Raw genomic sequence first — 4959 nt, forward strand, 5'->3', positions numbered from 1 at the left:
AAATGTTTTATTTGACCACCTGTAATTCTTCATGAAAATATATATGAAAAGTCACATAATACACCTACTATGTATATACTTCAGTTTTAGATTCTCAAGAATACAGGTGATTCAAAGGTGTACTAAGGGTTCAGAAACACTATGGTAACTTTGAAAACTCAGAGAAGCTGATTCATAAAATAAAAGAATGACTCTAGTTATCTACATTAGAACATCATCCTCGTGATTGTAATACAAGTAATCAATAGAATACACTTGATTATTAAGATTTTTTAATTTACTTTTAAGTAATCTCTACACCCAACATGGGGCTCAAACTCAAAACCCCAAGATGAAGTCACATGCTCTACCAACTGAGGCAGCCAGGCGCCCCTACAGAGCAACTTTTAAACTTTCCTTTTGGACCAAGGTCTAGGCCTTTGAGGATTCAAGCAGCCCTGGAAGGCCTGTGAACAGCAGATTCCAAAGGTCCAGAGATCTAGCCCTTCCTTCTCAGACACAATGTCAAATACATAAAATCTCCTGTCATGTTACATTTTATATTTTGAAATAAGGAAACATTCAAATACTCTTAAGGCATTTACTTATTAGAACGTTCTCTGCCAAGATTTCACATTAGCTTAAAATTCAGATCAGTCTTTACCTTTCTGTAGTGAGCTCTCCACCTCAGTGTATTACATAAAAACACCTTCTCCAGCAATCAGTGTTACCAGCCACCACCCAGTGAGCCCCATGGTCAGCCTCTTTGTTCCCTAGGTGAACCAACTAGAATTTAATACTGCTCTGCTACAAAAGTCCGAACTCAAACTCATTGGAAAAGGAGTAAAACTTCTGCAAAGTGCACTTTAAGAAGAGGTACATTTTTGCTTATGAAAAGAAACCCATGAGTCCTCTAAGAATAATATAAGGGAGGTTTTATACTTAAGCACATGATTTGGAGTGAAGAATTCGCATGTTGCTCTGCTGGTCCAGGCTGTTGACACTCTTCTTGTTCCTCCTGTGGGCCCCCTTCATCAAGTATCACAAAGCCTTCGGATCTGGCATACAGAATGTCCACCATCCTCTGCAATAGAGAGTTGTTTTTGCCCTCGTTCTCTTGGCAAATCAATTCAATGTTCCTTAGTTTTCCAAAGTCAAAATCTCTCTTTCTTCAAGTCTTCAATGGTAAGTGTCAATACATTGACCTGCTGCATCAATTCACCACTTCATCATCCCCGTTCATCATCCCTGTTGCCCACACCAAGTTTCTTTTGCACCACACCCGGGCCAGTCTTAGGGGTTGCAGTGGTTCTGTGTGCTGCAATGGGTCTCCGTGGAGCTGCACTGCTAGAGTCGAGAGGCTTCTTTGGTTTGTTCAGAGCTGGAGCAACAAGAGAGGGAGCAACTGTCCTTCCTTGACCTTGTCTGGCAGCTACAAGGTCATAGTCTTTTCCATCACAGTTTGCATCAGAAAACTTCTTGAACCATGGAAGGAATTCAAAATTGTCCTGAAACTTCCCTTTTACTAATTTGTCCACAGGAATTATTTTGTCAACACCCATTCTCTTAAAATCTGCTTGTAGCATTTTGAAGTTCTGGATGTATTCATCTTCAAGGCAATGGAGCCAGGGAGCAGCATGTCCATAAACTGACAGTAGGCAGCCCCTGAACACAACTGCTCAACCTTTGTCAGATTCAGCTGCCGAGAGACTCATTGATCCAGGTCAGCAAGTCATGTCGACTCAGGTTGTGGCCAGTGACTGATGATGAGTATATGTTGGTTCACTGCCATCTTGAGCTCTCAAAAGGACCACATCCATTGCCCCGACCACTTTGGTTCAGTCTGGTTTAAACCGTCAGATCTTGTCTACCTACACACGTGATGATCTCACACGCACTTCCCTTCCCTTCCCCATTGCGCACCAACCTACCTGAAAGTGAGTGGCTTTAAAGATCAAAAGTTTGGGGCGCCTGGGTGGCTCAGATGGTTAAGCGTCTGCCTTCAGCTCAGGTCATGATCCCAGGGTCCTGGGATCGAGCCCCACATCGGGCTCCTGGCTCAGCCAGGAGTCTGCTTCTCCCTCTCCCTCTGCCTCTCCCACTGCTCATGCTCTCCCTCTCTCTGTATCTCTGTGTCTCAAATGAATAAATAAAATCTTTAAAAAAAAAAAAAGATCAAAAGTTTATTAGCTAATCATTCTGTGGGGTAGCAACTTGGCTTGGGCTCTGACGCTCTCCAGCTGGGCTCACTCTTGTACCTGCAGTCAGTTTCTAGTGCAGTAAAGGACTGGTTGGTTGTCCCTTAGGGCACATATATTTTCTGTGGGAGTTAATGGAGACTGGAGTTACTGAATACAGCTCTCCCATGTGTGTAGCCTTAGTAGGATGTAATAACTGCGATAAAGATTGAATTGGGGATATACCCAATCTTTATTCTCTTAACCTCATACTTCATGCCAGTGCCTGTTAGCCAAAGCCAAGAAGGGTCAAAGGGCAAGAATGCCCATGTAATGTCAGCCTCCCAGGAATAAAGAACAGGGTAAAGAAAGGTCATCTGTCTAGAATATGACAAACAGTAAACAGCATAGAACTTATTAGCTTGTTTACCATTATTTTAATGGTTATTGCAGAGATAAAAATTTGAATCTTGACTTATTCTGGTTTAAGTTAACCACAACTTTTGTGCTTTATTCTAGACAAAGCAAGAAACTTCAAGCACTTTAACTCTTTGCCTTTCCCAATTTCTATGCACTGTTCTTATGGATTTTAATTGTGTATTTAAACTCATCAACACTTTATCATTATCACTGTTTTGATAGAAGCAATATTTATTTGGATTCACCAATATATTTAGCCTTAATTTCTGCCTGGATCTCCTAGCTATACCCTCACTGTTTAAAGAGCAATAGTTGGTATTTTCTTTAACTCAGTTCTACTATGGAAAATTATTTCAAGTTTTGTGTATCTGTAAATGCCTTCTTTCATTTTCATTCTGAAATATTTTTTCTAGCTTTAAACTCCTAGCTTGACAGTTATTTTATTTCAGCACTTTAAAAATATAATTTGTCGGGCGCCTGGGTGGCTCAGTTGGTTAAGCGACTGCCTTTGGCTCAGGTCATGATCCTGGAGTCCCGGGATCGAGTCCCACATTGGGCTCCTTGCTCAGCAGGGGGTCTGCTTCTCCCTCTGCCCTCTTCCCTCTCGTGCTCTCTCTCTCTCATTCTCTCTCTCAAATAAATAAATAAAATCTTTAAAAAAAATAAAATAAAATAAATAAAAATATAATTTGTCTTCTAGCTTTTATCATCATTAAGAAAATAGATTTAAGTTCTATTGTTGTTCCTTTGATGGTATTATGTTGTTGTTGTTTTTCTCTAGGGGCATGTTAAAATTTCTTTTGTCTTTGCTTTTCTGCAATTTTACTCTATTGCATTACTATATAGATAAATTGTTTAAAATTCTACTTTGGAGTCAGGTTTTCTTTAACATATGGCTTATTGTCTTTATCAGTTTTGGAAATTTTCAGCCATTGCCTCATCAAAATTTTGTCACCACATTCTTTCTCTTCTCCTTCTTCTTTTTTTTTTTTTTTTTTTTTTTAATGAGAGACAGAGAGCATGAGAGGGAGGAAGGCCAGAGGGAGAAGCAGACTCCCTGCTGAGCAGGGAGCCTGATGTGGGACTCGATCCCGGGACTCCAGGATCATGACCTGACCCGAAGGCAGTCGCTTAACCAACTGAGCCACCCAGGCGCCCTCTCTTCTCCTTCTAAGACTCTATAAACATGTCCCATCACATCACATGTTCTCACCACACTGAAGGAGAAGGGATCATATAATGTGTCTATATCAGAAGGGGAATCTTGGAAGACATCTTGCAATTCTAGCTATCACAGAGAACAATATTCTTGATAGTTCTGGCAACATCATTACCTTCTATCCTGTAGTTTTAATAAGCTACTATTATGTTCAATACTAGTGACTTAACATCTGTATTTTTTTCTAGAAGAGAGAAGGATATCCTAATGGTAAAATTCCCTTTTAACGAGAGCTACTGCTACTAAATTAGGACAAAGATGGGGTAAATTAATATACTTTTGTAAGAAATCATATATGGTAAGAAATGTAAGAAACTATTTTGCATAACAAGAGAAATAAAGCCTCTTCCACGTCACTAAATAAATTACAATTTCAGAACTAATAAAATTTTAAGCTATTATTTAGGTTCTGTATATTCAATATGTGGATAATACTAATTACTCTCTCTTATTTTCCCTATGCCTTACATTTGAGTATACTCAGTATAGAAGAAGTATATCAGGGGACACCTGGGTGGCTCAGCTGGTTAAACATCTGCCTTCAGCTCAGGTCATGGGTCTCAGCTCAAGTCCTGGGATTGAGTCACACACGGGCTCCCTGCTCAGTGGGGAGCCTGCTTCTCCCTCTGCCTGCAGGTCCCCCTGCTGATGTGTTCTCTGTCTCTCTCTCTCTGACAAATAAATAAATAAATAAAATCTTTTTTAAAAAGAAAAAGTATATCAGGGAGAAAGGAAAGGTAGAGGAGATACTGAAATATGGTGACTTGATAGGAGCTTGTGTTAGAGTATTCCTTAAGGAAAAAAAGAAATTACAGAAAGAAATCAAACAATGTAAATATTTATTGGTTGTCTACTACTTGTCATAGTGTTTTTTTACTGCTTACTTTTGTAACTGACACAACTGTGACCATAAAATGGTCAACCAATATCACTCAGAACTTGCGCAACATCATTAAATATTATTCCTTGTCACCATCCATCAGAGCATCCATGAATCATCTGTATAGGAATCAAGTTATTTCTCTTTCTCACAGACAAAATAGACTAAAATCCATCCTATAACCTCTACTCACTAAAACCACAAGGCACTGATTATTCTCCCTGGTCTTGTACATAGAAGCCAACTCAATCTATTCATTAATTCCTGACCAGCAACAAATAAAC

At 39.5% G+C, this 4959-nt stretch overlaps 1 pseudogene; it reads right to left on the reverse strand.

Moving 5' to 3' along the window:
• Nucleotides 1–679: 679 nt before the first annotated feature.
• On the reverse strand, nucleotides 680–1755 carry LOC118017310 (annotated as a pseudogene).
• Between the last annotated feature and the right edge of the window lie 3204 nt (nucleotides 1756–4959).

The sequence above is a fragment of the Mirounga leonina genome, unplaced genomic scaffold, assembly GCF_011800145.1.
Source record: "Mirounga leonina isolate KUSES-001 unplaced genomic scaffold, KU_Mleo_1.0 Mir_169, whole genome shotgun sequence".
Lineage (NCBI taxonomy): Eukaryota > Metazoa > Chordata > Mammalia > Carnivora > Phocidae > Mirounga > Mirounga leonina.